This window comes from Oncorhynchus nerka, linkage group LG21 (genome assembly GCF_034236695.1).
Source record: "Oncorhynchus nerka isolate Pitt River linkage group LG21, Oner_Uvic_2.0, whole genome shotgun sequence".
Classification (NCBI taxonomy): Eukaryota; Metazoa; Chordata; class Actinopteri; order Salmoniformes; family Salmonidae; genus Oncorhynchus; species Oncorhynchus nerka.
This window is the reverse complement of record NC_088416.1, coordinates 22,963,828-22,979,647: the sequence shown is the minus strand read 5'-3', so window position 1 is coordinate 22,979,647 and position 15,820 is coordinate 22,963,828.

The window sequence follows — 15,820 nt, the reverse complement described above, 5'->3', positions numbered from 1 at the left end:
CTTCCAACTTTGTGGCAACAGTTTGAGGAAGGCCCTTACTTGTTTCAGCATGACAATGACCCCGTGCACAAAGCAAGGTCCATTCAGAAATGGTTTGTTGAGATCGGTTTGAAAGAACTTGACTGGCCTGCACATAGCCCTGACCTCAACCCCATTGAACACCTTTAGGATGAATTAGAACCAGGCCTAATCGCCCAACATCAGTGCCCGACCTCACTAATGCTCTTGTGGCTGGATGGAAGCAAGTCCCCACAGCAATGTTCCAACATCTAGTGGAAAGCCTTCCCAGAAGAGTGGAGGCTGTTAAAGCAGGAAAAGGGTGGACCAACTCCATATTAATGCCTATTATTTTAGAATGAGATGTTTCAACGATTAGTTCATGTAGTGTATGTTACGTTTTGTATGGTTACGTTGGGGTTGATGGGTGTGCGTATAACGCAAACGTCTAGCAATCCAAAGGTTGCAAGTTCAAAGCTCATCATGGACAAATTCATAACATATTGTACATTTTGCAAATTCATAACATATAGTACGAATTGTAATTCGTAACATATACTAAATGGAGTGTCCTCGGATTAACATACAGAATATTACGAAATGCTCTAAGACCATGTTAACGTTTTAGTCTGAATGACATCAAGTGATAAAGAGATTGTGTGATACTGCACTCAATTTTAAAAGCCAAAGTGCAGGAATTAATGTTGATCTTGAGGATTGACAGAACATTTGTGTCTATGTTGTGAAATGGTCAAGGTAATTTGCCTACACCATAGATGACATTAAATCAAGATTCCTGAGGTAAGATTAAGGTCTGTGTACATTTTGATCCTTTGTTTTCCAAGCAAAGGAATAGTGGGGGAGCATAAACATATTGCTTGTTCATGTTTTTGTTTTTATAAAATATAAAACCAAAAAAATGACTTGGTATTTCAATGTTAAAATGTGGGTGGGGTTAAATGTGGAATACCTGGTCAAGTGCACAGCCAACACTTCCTGTCCTTTCAAAGTAGGAAGTCACCCTTCTAACGCCATTCATGACTCTATTAGTCTATTCATTAATTGTTTCATAGCTGCTCATAACATGCCACAGTGCCACTTCAGGAAACAGCAGAGGGAACACCCCCCTATCCACATCGATGGAACAGTAGTGGAGAGGGTAGCAAGTTTTAAGTTCCTCGGCATACACATCACAGACAAACTGAATTGGTCCACTCACACTGACAGCGTCGTGAAGAAGGCGCAGCAGCGCCTCTTCAACCTCAGGAGGCTGAAGAAATTCGGCTTGTCACCAGGAGCACTCACGAACTTCTACAGATGCACAATCGAGAGCATCCTGGCGGGCTGTATCACCGCCTGGTACGGCAACTGCTCCGCCCTCAACCGTAAGGCTCTCCAGAGGGTAGTGAGGTCTGCACAACGCATCACCGGGGGCAAACTACCTGCCCTCCAGGACACCTACACCACCCGATGTTACAGGAAGGCCATAAAGATCATCAAGGACATCAACCACCCGAACCACTGCCTGTTCACCCCGCTATCATCCAGAAGGCGAGGTCAGTACAGGTGCATCAAAGCTGGGACTGAGAGACTGAAAAACAGCTTCTATCTCAAGGCTATCAGACTGTTAAACAGCCACCATTGAGTGGCTGCTGCCAACACACTGTCATTGACACTGACCCAACTCCAGCCACTTTAATAATGGGAATTGATGGGAAATGTTGTAAATATATCACTAGCCACTTTAAACAATGCTACCTTATATAATGTTACTTACCCTACATTATTCATCTCATATGCATACGTATATACTGTACTCTACATCATCGACTGCATCCTTATGTAATACATGTATCACTAGCCACTTTAACTATGCCACTTTGTTTACTTTGTCTACATACTCATCTCATATGTATATACTGTACTCGATACCATCTACTGTATGCTGCTCTGTACCATCACTCACTCATATATCCTTATGTACATATTCTTTATCCCCTTACACTGTGTATAAGACAGTAGTTTTAGAATTGTTAGTTAGATTACTTGTTGGTTATCACTGCATTGTCGGAACTAGAAGCACAAGCATTTCGCTACACTCGCATTAACATCTGCTAACCATGTGTATGTGACAAATAAAATTTGATTTGATTTGATTTGATTTGCCAAGATAGGGTAAGATCACTTTCTGCATAAGATTTAGTGTGTATTGACTTATTAATGAACTGCTGTTACTGTAAATGGTTAGCTGACTGATATATCCTAGTTACTTGACGAACCATTGGTAATCTTATTAAATGATGGCATATAGCCATTACAACCGTATCTATTTCTAGACTCGGCATATGCCCCTAGTTTGTTGACAGGAAGGACCGCTGCGCCACCTTCCTGTTCAAGTGAGCACAGCACAACAAGGGGAGTCCAAAAATGTGTGGTATGCTGCTGCATAAAGGATGTAATATGCCAGGGAGATATGTATACTGTAGCTAAGAAAGTAATACTAAGTGTATGTTCTGTAGTAAGCTGTTAGTAGCCCATGTGCCTCACCCTAATATTTTGGTCCCTTTCCCCCTCATAACTTAGCCTACTGTTCTGACTTGGTGGTGCACATGTAGCCTATAGCCTGTTTTAGAGAAATGTCATCATCAAATATTGTAAGAGCTTTCATTGTCTGTTTATATGCCCCCTTTATTTATCATACAATTCTGACTCGGTGTACAGGGAGAATACTGTAAGAACGGCCCATATTCTGAATTCTGTGGCTGTACATTTCAAAAGTGCTGAACAAATAGTTATATTGACTACGTCCATCTTAGCTTGCTCATTAATGTCTTAATCGAAAATATGGATTGCGCTCATGGTTCCTTGCTTCCCTTGTGCCAAAGTTTGTACATCTCAATTGTCAGTAGAAACCACATATGTTTAAGGAAGTCAACCATATCAGCTCTGTTTTTTTTAAAGGCAGTAAATGAGGCTGAATTAACTGTTTCGCTGCCAGACAAGGCTCCGCTGACAACCTGGTGTATCAGTGGTAAAGATTCACGTCATGGTGCTGAAAAGAAAGCTCTGCTGTTAGGACAGCTTTGTGTAGGCCCTAACAATGTATGGGTACCATTTGTCACCGTTATAGTGCAATTAATGTATTGTTTAGTGTTGTGTAGTGGCTTTGCTGGCATGCATCGAAAAAAACATTTTGGGAGTTTGCCCCACCAAGATTTACATGCTGAAATTGTCACTGGTCAGTGGTTGCACATCTAACTAGCTGGAATGAAGCAAGGGTGTGAATAGTAGACATGTAAATATATCCTTTCACTGTTTGCAGCAGGTCTTCAGTTCACTGTTTACAGCAAGTCTCTGGCTACCCAGACCTGCCTGATCAGCCTGATAGTGTGCCGTGGGTGTGTCCAATTTACACCTGTGCAAATCTGTGTGTATAGCAATGGAATTAAACATCCAACCATTGCCTCAAGTGTGGTGCTGTAGGTCCACCCCACACCCGAATGTTTGCGGGGTCGTGTCCAGAAACAACCCCTAGACACTGTAGAGATCTGAGAGAATTGAACAGATTTAAGCAATACCGCCAAAATTCCACCAAGCCTATCAGAGGGTAAGGTGGAGCTCTCACCATGTTACCACCCATCAATCCCTCTCAGATCTCCACAAGTGTCTAGACTCTTGGCTGTAGGGGCTAGGGGTTGTTTCTGGAAAGGCCATTGGTATTAGAGTAGCTCAGTCAGTCTGGCACTGTAAAGAAAAGGCATAACTGTCAAATACTTGCTTCATCTGTCCTCAATTGCATTTACTTGATTTGTTGCGTCCTCTCTCCTCGTCTCCTTCTCAAAAACTATTGGATGAAAAGGTCAGAGGTCTCTCCCCTCTCACCTTCTTATCTAATGGGTTTTGAGAAGGATGCGAGGATGTGAGGAATGAAGGAAATGCAATTGAGATTCTCCCCTTGTTTCCTCCATTCCCCACCTCCCTCTCAAAGCACATTGGGGGAGTGGAGGGAAGAGGAAGCAAGAACATGATGTCGAGCCTTCACACACACACACACACACACACACACACACACACACACACACACACACACACACACACACACACACACACAGCTTGAAGTGTTTATTGAGTGTAATTATTTCATTATTGGTTATTATTATTAATTAAATTTTATTGATAGAACCCATTGTATTATATTATTGTATTGAATTATTATATAAACTTTTTTTTATTTTTATATAGAAATGCTGTTGTTTATCTTTTTCATTCTTTCAAGGTTCAGCATTGCTATAAATGATAGAGAATTTGATTAAAGCAAGTGACATTTTAAATTACTTTTAGATGTTTGTTGTTGCTAGGAGTTACGGACTCATTGTGCCCATCTAAACTCTTATTCCTGTAACTACACGTGTGAAGCTACAAGACAATCATATTTAAATGTATATCAAACCATTTAGAAATGTTGACCCTTATGTCACACATTGGCCCCTTTTTTATACACTGAACAAAAACATAAAGATAACATGTAAAGTGTTGGTTCCATGTTTCATGAGCCGAAATAAAAGATCCCAGAAATTTTCCACAAGCACAAAAACAGTATTTCTCTCAAATGTTGTGCATAAATTTGTTTACATCCCTGTTAGTGAGCATTCCTTCTTTGCCAAGATAATCCATCCACCTGAGTTCCCCTCGCCATTTTAGCAGCCAGACATTTTGCATTTCCCAACATCTTTGCAGGAACTAGTCGTTTCTAAGCGACGTGGAGGCAACCACGTCACACTGTGCAACCAAAACAAAGATCTACACACATGCAAGAGGCTTTTCTCACTCTATACAAAAAACATTTTTAATCATTTTCTGAATATTCTCTGGTTTTTGGAGTTCCACCTGCAACTGGACACAGAAGTTAATAATAGGCTTTGTTTCTTCCGAGTCGAGAGTTGAAAAACTGCTGCCGTGGCCTTCCACAAGCTAAGGTGTAACGGCTGTATGGAAGCGTTCACGTATCCTCGTGTCACGAATCCCGCCGAAGATGGTGTCTCTTCCTGTTCGGGCGGCGCTCAGCGGTCGTCGTCGCCGGCCTACTAGCTGCCACCGATCCCCTTTTCTGTTTCATTTAGTGTTGTCTGATTAGTTGCACCTGTTTCTTGTTTAGGTTTTGGGCTATTTAAACCCGGTAGGCCCGCCGGCTTTTGTGCGGGCTTGTTTTCTGTTATTTGATGTGTGTGATTTCTGTGGAAGTATTTTGCTCTCGAACCGTTTCGTCCTGTTGTTTTGGACTGGGTCTTATTGCGCCCGTGTGTGTGGCGTTGACCGACACAGTTGTTTTGGGAATAAACATTCCACATATCAACTACCCTGCTCTCTGCGCCTGACTCCTCCACCCACTACTTCTACATGACACCTCGTTACAATGTGCAGCGAGTAAGCATTTGTAGTCATGTGTGAATGTTGCTGTCTTATCCGACTTGCCAAAACTGAAGATCCTTCTGGAAAAATGTAGTAATTCTATTCTATACAGTTCAACCTGAGTGCTCAATTAAGTAAATATACACTTGGCCCGTTGCGTTAACAGGTAGGCTATCCTAAATAAATCTCCAATGCCTTTTGTGTGCTGCCTGCATCTGAATCACACTTAAATTATCTTCAGTAATATTTAATGAAAACACAAATACACTGGACAGTGTGGGTTAAGGGTTAGCTCCATCCCATTAAGGATCATTTAGTAATGCTTTAAGCCCTTGATGAAACCTCATGCCTGAGATGAGTTCAGCTCCACTTCTCATCACAGATAACATCATTAACATTAACTCAAACCTCCACTGAATACATTATAGAAAATAGAGTGACAACGCTGCAAATGTTATCACGTTACTGTAAATGTTATCCTATTAGTGAGTTCATTTTGTGTGCTGGTGTTGTCACTACGAACAAGTGGCTAGTAATGCTGAGGGTGCCGTTATGAATGGGTAGACTAGAGAAGGTTCTGCTTTTTAAACTTCAACCCCTCATCGGTCCTTATTCTGACTCACTTGCACCCCCCGCATCCCCTCCCTCCATTGCCCCCCCTCACCCCCTGCGGCATGTGCTCAAGAACATGGCCATTACCTTTATTGGTTCCTATGGCAACCCTACTCTGCTCTTGCAACCCATAGGTAATGGTGGTAGCAATGACAGTATGTGTGCTCAGTGGGGATTGTTGGTGTAACAAAAATTAATATGTTTACATTTAGGATAGATAAGTGCTATTTTGGAACGTACACTCAATCTCTCCTTCTCAGTCTTTGTATATCTCACTTGCTTGGTTTCACACACACACACACACACACATACACAAACACAAATCTATTCATAATTCTTTAAAACACTAATGCACCCAACTAGGGATGAAGAGAGAAAGAGAGAGGGGGGGGGGGGGGGGTACAAAGAGAGAGGGGGAGGGAGAGAGAGAAAAGTAAATGTTATTCTTTCTTTGACATATACCTTTTGAAAGAGAGAGAGAGAGGGAAGGACGGAGGGGGGGAGATAACGCCATGAATACATGTCTGTCCTCCTTTTTTCTTGTCAGTACCCCAAGGAGAGTAGTTGAATGACACACACACACACACACACACACACGCACATGCACATTCACACACACTCTGCGTGGTAGCATGTGTGTGGTGCTCCCCACCACCGACTGCTTCTAATTATCACGTCTCTGCACACACACTCAGCTCTTGAATACTGCATTACCCAGTTAGCAACAGACTCCAATTTCATTTGGTCTTTGAGGGAGCTGGGGAACGCTGGGGAGTTGGGGAACGCAAGCTCATTACAGGTGATTTTCAGTGGAAATCAATGGTACAATACCCTGAGTCCTCCTGGGATAGAGGGGTCAGAGAGAGACACTTTCATGTCAATTGTCTCAGACATCATCCTGGCAATTCTAAGCTCTCCAGAACCCATTGTTGATTGTTTCATGTTTTTTTTACAGGCAGGCACAGAAATTGAGTCCCATTATTAATACTGAAAAATACCTGCCTCTGTCTGCAGTGAATGTGGCAGAGCTGTCATGCCCGTACTTATGCTACTCCTATCCTGAAGGGATTCTTAAAGAGATGTTGTCTAGTATTTTTTTGTTTGTCATTACTGATCTCAGAACTGCTCATTAGTTGCTTTAGGTGCTAATGGCTGTGAGGGATACCTTATGGAAAGTACCCCCCCAAGACCATTGTGATTCACTTTACTGAAAGAAAGATGCCAGTCCATGTGTAAACACACAAATTATCCCTATAACCCAGGGGTGTCAAACTCATTTTTCCCCAGGGGCCGCATTCAGTTTTCAATGAGGTCTGGGGACCACACAAAACAATGTGTTATTTCCTCGTCGTCAAAATGTGCAAAAAATCTTCCTCTACCCATTTTCCTTGACTGTCTGGCTTTAATTCTGGTGGTTATTAGAATGCTAGACACAGGCAAGAAACTGTGTACATGTAGGTCCGTTATAAGTTTCACACAGTTTTAGTCATTTTAAGTAACTCTAACCACACGCGGGCCAGATTGGACCCCCTCCGGCCCGCGCACCGTATGTTAGACACCCGCACTATAACCCTTTTAGCTTGTTAGTGTGATTGTGCATCTGTTTATTTCTATCCTGCAGCATAGGGCTGACCTGGACATGTTCCTCAACTAAATACAGAAACAGAGATAAAAGATGGGTCAATACAGTCTCTGATGGCCCATTCCTCTTCATGGGAATTTGATTTGGCCATAGTGCCAAAGGGCTGCCTCTGCAGACAACGAGCGCCGCAGTAATATAATGCTCAGTCCCAAACGTTCATATGGTTAGAGTGTCATTAGATCTATTCAATTCAGAATCCTACAGGTTTGGTAAATGAAGTCAAGAGGTCTGAATGTCAATATACGAGAGGGAGTCATAGACATAGTCAGCCCATTATTCCGTTTTTTATAATGATGTTGAACTTCACTGCAAGCGTCAGTATCGTCAATTGCTTCATAAGAATCTGTATTTTAGAATACCTGCATTCCATATTGGTTCAGGTGTAACAGTGGAGACGAATGGCAAACTGAAGGCTGAGTTAGCTGGATGAATTTCCATAATAATTCCTTTCACATCCTGCAGTTTGAAGTCTCTTCAAATCCACCAAAAGCGCCTGTCTCATCAGTTGTTACCTGGTACACCTGGTGCATGCTGCTAAAAGATATGTCTTCCACATTTGTGTGAAGTGAATTCAGGGCCGGGGCTGGCTGATGGAGAGAAGAACAGCAGATGGAAAGCTGAGGAAGAAAGAAGCAGGAAGGAGGATGGTGAGGAGGGGGAAAGAGGAGAACATCAGGACATGCTGACAGCTAAGGAGCTTCAAGACTGTGCAGGTAAATAACATTTCACCCTGGAGCTGAAGGTTCATATTTGACAGCATGCCATTATAATGCACATACAATTAACTACCATCACCATTGACTTGCATTCAACAGGCCAATCCTTCCCCTCTTACTGTACTATAGTAAGAATATTTACGTTTGTGAAAATGTGAAACAGTGGAAGAGTACCTGTGTTTGTTTATTGACTGTTTTATTGGCTGAATATGCATTATGCTTGTGGGTGTTTCTCGAGAAGAAGACCGGCATCAAAATGGCTACCAGCCTTACAATATGGCTAACACTAGGGTTGCAAAGGGTCAGAAACTTTCCGGGAAATTTTCCTTGGGAAGTTAATCCCTGGAATTTGGAGAAATTTTCTTAAATTAAATTTTCAAAATGTCGCTAATAACAGTGAACCTTTTTTATGGGATACACATAAGGCAGTTATAGGTCCTGTGGCATATTTTGGTTAGACTATCCCCAATTCAATGGAATTGCTCTGCATGTACAGTGCATTCTTCCATCACATGTGCAGCTGATTCTCAAGATCTTGCACACTAATGAGATGCTATTGAGCCCACACTACTACACTGTCTGAGCCAAGGACTACATGCTGTCTGGTAAGTTTTGATAAAAATTCTGGGTGGGGTGAATATATTGTATACGACAATCATGATTTTTTGTTAACTAGTAAATAGTAGCCTACAACAAAGTGTTTTAAAATCATTTCTAACTTGTTTACAATTTCTGATAGTTAGTTTCTCCTACCATGTGGGTTTTAGCTTGCTTGAGCCTGCTAACTGAGGAGTGTTAATTCAGCTGTTTCCATACATGTTTCATTTAAAAACATTTATCTTACAAAGGAGTTGTTTAATCTAACTGCTGAACTATTTATCTGTACATGGAATTGTATTGAAAAAAATCTAAATCTTTACAGGATACTGTCACGGGCACTATCTGATGTGTGGAGACATTTCACTGCAGCTAATGTAGAAGGAAAGCTGTACATTTGCCAGTATTGTGCCAAATCATATGTGAAGAATGCAACAAAGATGCAGAATCATCTGTCCAAGTGCATAAAGTTCCCTCAGCGTTCACAACGAGCAACCTCTGACAAAAGTCCCTCGACTTCTATTCAAGGTGAAAATGATGTTTGAGACACATTATCGATAGCAACAGCTCATTGTCCTCCTGGGACTCAATGGAGGAAAGTAGTCAGAGAAATGCTGATGAATGTCTTGCTCGAAATGGTTCACATCTGATACTCACAGGCAATGTGTATTAGAAGAGATTTCTGAATGTTCTTCACCCAGCATACACCCCTCCAACCAGACATGCTTAATTTACTCATTTTCTGGATGCAGAGTTCAGCAGAGTTCAAGTGAAGGTCAAGGAAATCATAGAGAAAGTAGACTGCATTCCAATCATCTCTGATGGGTGGTCGAATGTTCATGGGCAAGGGATAATTTACTTCATCATCTCCTCCACTCAACCAGTATTCTACAAGAGCACAGACACAAGGGTCAACAGATACACCGGTCTCTACATTGCAGATGAGCTGAAGGCAGTCATCAATAACCTTGGACCACAGCAGGTATTTGCACTGGTGACAGACAATGCTGCGAACATGAAGGCTACTTGGTCTAAAGTGGAGGAGTCCTACCCTCACATCACACCCATTGGCTCTGCTGCTCATGCATTGAATCTGCTCCTCAAAGACATCATGGCACTGAAAACAATGGATACACTCTACAAGACTGCCAAGGAAATGGTTAGGTATGTGAAGGGTCATCAAGTTATAGCAGCAATCTACCTCACCAAGCAAAGTGAGAAGAATAAGAGCACCACATTGAAGCTGCCCAGCAACACCTGTTTGGGTGGTGTTGTTATCAGGTTTGACAGTCTCCTGGAGTCTCTCCAAGAAATGGCCATATCACAGTCTGCCGATATGGACAGCCCCATCAAGAGGATCCTCCTGGGTGATGTACACTACCGTTCAAAAGTTTGGGGTCACTTAGAAATGTCCTTGTTTTTTAAAGAAAAGCCCATTTTTTGTCCATTAAAATAACATAAAATTAATCCGAAGTACAGTGTAGACATTGATAATGTTGTAGATGTCACACCCTGATCTGTTTCACCTGTCCTTGTGCTTGGCCTAGAAGGCCAGCATCCTGGAGTAGTCTCTTCACTGTTGATGTTGAGACTGGTGTTTTGCGGGTACAATTTAATGAAGCTGCCAGTTGAGGACTTGTGAGGCGTCTGTTTCTGAAACTAGACACTGTAATGTACTTGTCCAGTTGTGCACCGGGGATTCCCACTGCTCTTTCTATTCTGGTTAGAGCCAGTTTGTGCTGTTCTGTGAAGTAGTAGTAGTACACAGCATTGTACGAGATCTTCAGTTTCTTGGCAATTTCTCGCATCGAATAGCCTTCCTTTCTCAGAACAAGATTAGACTGACGAGTTTCAGAAGAAAGTTTTGTTTCTGGCCATTTTCAGCCTGTAATCGAACCCACAAATGCTGATGCTCCAGATACTCAACTAGTCTAAAGAAGGCCAGTTGTATTGCTTCTTTAATCATAACAACAGTTTTCAGCTGTGCTAACATAATTGCAAAAGGGTTTTCTAATGATCAACTAGCCTTTTAAAATGATAAACTTGGATTAGCTAACACAACGTATTATTGGAACACATATCTACGTAGATATTCCATTTTAAAAAATCTGCCGTTTCCAGCTACAATAGTCATTTACAACATTAACAATGTCTTCATTATATTTCTGATCATTTTGATGTTATTTTAATGGAAAAAAAACACGTTTTTATAAGTGACCCCAAACGTTTGAACTGTAGTGCATTTTGGGAGAGAGTGGTAAGCAGCCTGAAACTCCTGAAACCTATAGCAGTAGCCATTTCACGGATTGAGGGAAACAATGCCATCCTGTCTGATGTTTAGACTATGCTTGCATACTGCCCTGCCCACTTGCTCCAACCAGAGGAAACTGCAGTTCTGAAATACAGTTGAAGTCAGAAGTTTACATACACTTAGATTGGTGTCATTAAAACTAGTTTTTCAACCACTCCACAAATTCCTTGTTAACAAACTATAGTTTTGGCAAGTCGGTTAGGGCATCTACTTTGTGCTTGACACAAGTAATTTTTCCAACAATTGTTTACAGACAGATTATTTCACTTATAGTTCACTGTATCACAATTCCAGTGGGTCAGAAGTTTACATAAATTAAGTTGACTGTGCCTTTAAACAGCTTGGAAAATTCCAGAAAGTGATGTTATGGCTTTAGAAGCTGCTGATAGGCTAATTGACATAATTTGAGTCAATTGGAGGTGTACATGTGGATGTATTTTGAGGCCTACCTTCAAACTTGGTGCCTCTTTGCTTGACATCATCAGAAAATCAAAAGAAATCAGCGAAGACCTCAGAAAAACAATTGTAGACCTCCACAAGTCTGGTTCATCCTTGGGAGCAATTTACAAACGCCTGAAGGTACCATGTTCATCTGTACAAACAATAGTACCAAAATATAAACACCATGGGACAATGCAGGGGACATCATACCGCTCAGGAAGGAGACGCATTCTGTCTCTTAGAGATGAACGTGCTTTGGTGTGAAAAGTGCAAATCAATCCCAGAACAACCACACAGGACCTTGTGAAGATGCTGGAGGAAACGGGTACAAAATGTATCTATGTCCACAGTAAAACGAGTCCTATATCGACATAACCTGAAAGGTCGCTCAGCAAGGAAGAAGCTTCTGCTCTAAAACCGCCATAAAAAAAGCCAGACTACAGTTTGCAACTGCACATGGAGACAAAGATCGTACTTTTTGGAGAAATGTCCTCTGGTCTGATGAAACAAAAATAGAACTGTTTGGCCATAATGACCACCGTTATGTTTGGAGGAAAAGGGGGAGGCTTGCAAGCCGGAGAACACCATGAAGCACGGGAATGGCAGCATCATGTTGTGGGGGTGCTTTGCTGCAGGAGGGACTAGTGCACCTCACAAAATATATGGCTACATGAGGGAGGAAAATTATGTGGATATATTGAAGCAACATCTCAAGACATCCGTCAGGAAGTTAAAGCTTAGTCACAAATGTCTTCCAAATGGACAATGACCCCAAGCATACTTCCAAAGTTGTGGAAAAATGTCTTAAGGACAACAAAGTCAAGGTATTGGAGTGGCCATCACAAAGCCCTGACCTCAATCCTACAGAAAATGTGTGGGCAGAACTGACAAAGCGTGTGCAAGCAAAGAGGCCTACAAACCGGACTCCATAACACCAGCTCTGTCAGGAGGAATGGGCCAAAATTCACCTAAAGTATTATGGGAAGCTTATGGAAGGCTACTTGAAACGTTTGACCCAAGTTAACCTCTCTTGGATATTCGGGACGGTAGCGTCCCACCTCAACAACAGCCAGTGAAAGCGCAGGGCGCCAAATTCAAAACAACAGAAATGTCATAATTGAAATTCCTCAAGCATACAAGTATTTTACACCATTTTAAAGATAAACTTCTCATTAATCTAGCCACAGTGTCTGATTTTAAATAGGCTTTACGGCGAAAGCACACCAAACGATTATGTTAGTTAAGCACCTAGTAGCAGAAAAACACAACCATTTTTCCACCCAAAGAGAGGAGTCACGAAAAGCAGAAATAGAGATAAAATGAATCACTAACCTTTGATGATCTTCATCAGATGACACTCATAGGACATGTTACACAATACATGTATGTTTTTTCAGATAAAGTTCATATGTATACCCAAAAATCTGAGTTTACATTGGAGTGTTATGTTCAGTAGTTCCAAAACATCCGGAGATTTTGCAGAGAGCCACAACAATTTACAGAAATACTCATAATAAACATTGCAAAAGATATAAGTGTTATACATGGAACTTTTGATAAACTTCTCCTTAATGCAACCGCTGTGTCAGATTTAAAAAAAAAAAAGCTTTACCGAAAAAGCACACCATGTAATAATCTGAGTACAGCACGCAGACAACAAAACAGCCAAACAGATATCCGCCATGTTTTGCAGTCAACAGAAGTCAGAAATAGCATTATAAATATTCACTTACCTTTGATGATCTTCATCAGAATGCACTCCCAGGAATCCCAGTTCCACAATAAATGTTTGATTTGTTTGATTAAGTCCATCATTTATGTCCAAATACCTCCTTTTTGTTCACGCTTTTAGTACATAATCCAAACTCACGACATGCAAGTCCAAGCGAAAGTTCAGATGAAAGTTATATTACAGTTCGTAGAAACATGTCATACGAAGTATAGAATCAATCTGTGGGATGTTTTTATCATAAATCTTCAATAATGTTCCAACCGGATAATTCCTTTGTCTGTAGAATTGCAATGGAACGCAAGGTAACTCTCACATGAACGTGCGTGGTCAGCTCATGGCACTCTGCCAGAGCCCTGACTCAATCCCCTCTCATTTGCCCCCACCTCACAGTAGAAGTCTCAAACAAGGTTCTAAAGACTGTTGACATCTAGTGGAAGCCTCAGGAAGTGCAATATAACCCCATAGACACTGTGTATTTGATAGACAATGAGTTGAAAAACTACAAACCTCAGATTTCCCACTTCCTGGTTGGATTTTTTCTCAGGTTTTTGCCTGCCATATGAGTTCTGTTATACTCACAGACATCATTAAAACAGTTTTAGAAACGTCAGAGTGTTTTCTATCCAAATATACTACTAATATGCATATATTAGCAACTGGCCCTGAGTAGCAGACAATTTACTCTGGGCACCTTATTCATCCAAGCTACTCAATACTGCCCCCCAGTCCCAAAGAAGTTAAACAATTTAAAGGCAATGCTACCAATACTAATTGAGTGTATGTAAACTTCTGACCCACTGGGAATGTGATGACAGGAATAAAATCTGAAATAAATCATTCCTTCTACTATTATTCTGACATTTCACATTCTTAAAATAAAGTGGTGATCCTAACTGACCTAAGACAGGGAATTTTTACTAGGATTAAATGTCAAGAATTGTGAAAATGTATTTGGCTAAGGTATATGTAAACTTCTGACTTCAACTGTACATCAAAAAGCGTGAAGACTTCTGCCTGAAGCCCATTCACTCCGCAGCATACGTTGGACTTCAAGTATGCTGGCAAGAGCATCCTGTCTGGTGCAGAGATCAACAAAGCCTATGGTGTCATCATTACCTTGTCTCGCCACCTTGGCCTGGTTGAGGGCAAGGTTCTTGGCAGTCTGGTGAAGTACACTTCCAAGCAAGGGCTTTGGGATGGAGATGCAATATGGCAAATGTGCCAACATATCTCATCAGCCACCTGGTGGAAGGGACTTTGTGGATCTGAGGCTCTTTCCCCTGTTGTCCCCATCATCCTCCAAATCCCACCAACATCAGCCGCCTCAGAGGGCAACTGGTCCTTGTTTGGGAACACACACACCAATGCACGCAACAGGCTGACCAATACAAGGGTTGAAGAATTGGTGGCCATCCTGGCAAATTTTAGGCTTTTTGAGCCTGACAACGAGCCATCCTCAACAAGGTTGGAAAGTGACAGTGAAAATGAGGCCTCAGAGTCTGATGTTCAAGAGGTGGACATTGAGGAGGTCCAGGGAGAAGACATGGAAGTCTGACAGGAAGACAACCAACGCTTTAGTTTCTAGACTATCATTTTACAGATGTATATTGAAAAAGTTTTTGGGAGATGTGATGGATCATTGTGGATCATTCAATATTCCCTTTCTTTTGTTGTTCAGTGAAATCATCCCATGTGAAGAGTCAACTCATTTAATAAATTATTTATATTGGAAGGATTTAATCATTTGCAATTATGTCTACCTATGTTAAAAGGTAAAAGGTTTATGTTTCTGTCTCCACATGATATAGTAAATATCTACATTTAAATGGTATTAATATTAAATCGGCATATATTTCCGTTAATTCCCATATATTCCCGTTAATTCCCACAAAGTTTCCACCCCTGAATATTCCCCAAAATGTGCAATCCTAGCTACCAGCCTCAGAAAATGTCTGAATAGGAATGCATCTCCGTCTATCTGAGAAGTATCAGAAAGGAGGATGCAGGGGGGAGAGATGGAATAGTAAAACCCCTTTTCTGTGTCGCTATTGTCTAGTGTCACTGCTATGCCTCCATTCTCTCTGTCTCCATTCTCTACAGCACGTCCCATTAGAAATGACTTGAATTGGGTTGAGAAAGGCCACTTAAATTCTAGTAAGCCTGGTGCCGGCACAGAAATTGTGTCTATTGTGGATTGCTCTCCCCCAAGATACAAGGAGAATAGCTACTTGTTTTTCGTAAAAGGTTGGACTCATCTCTCCCTGACAAATTAGTATTTTGTATATTTCTCAAATACTCAATCATTCCCAGACAGAACATATTCGGCAGCACTAGAAACCAATGTAATATGTGAAAGTTTCATT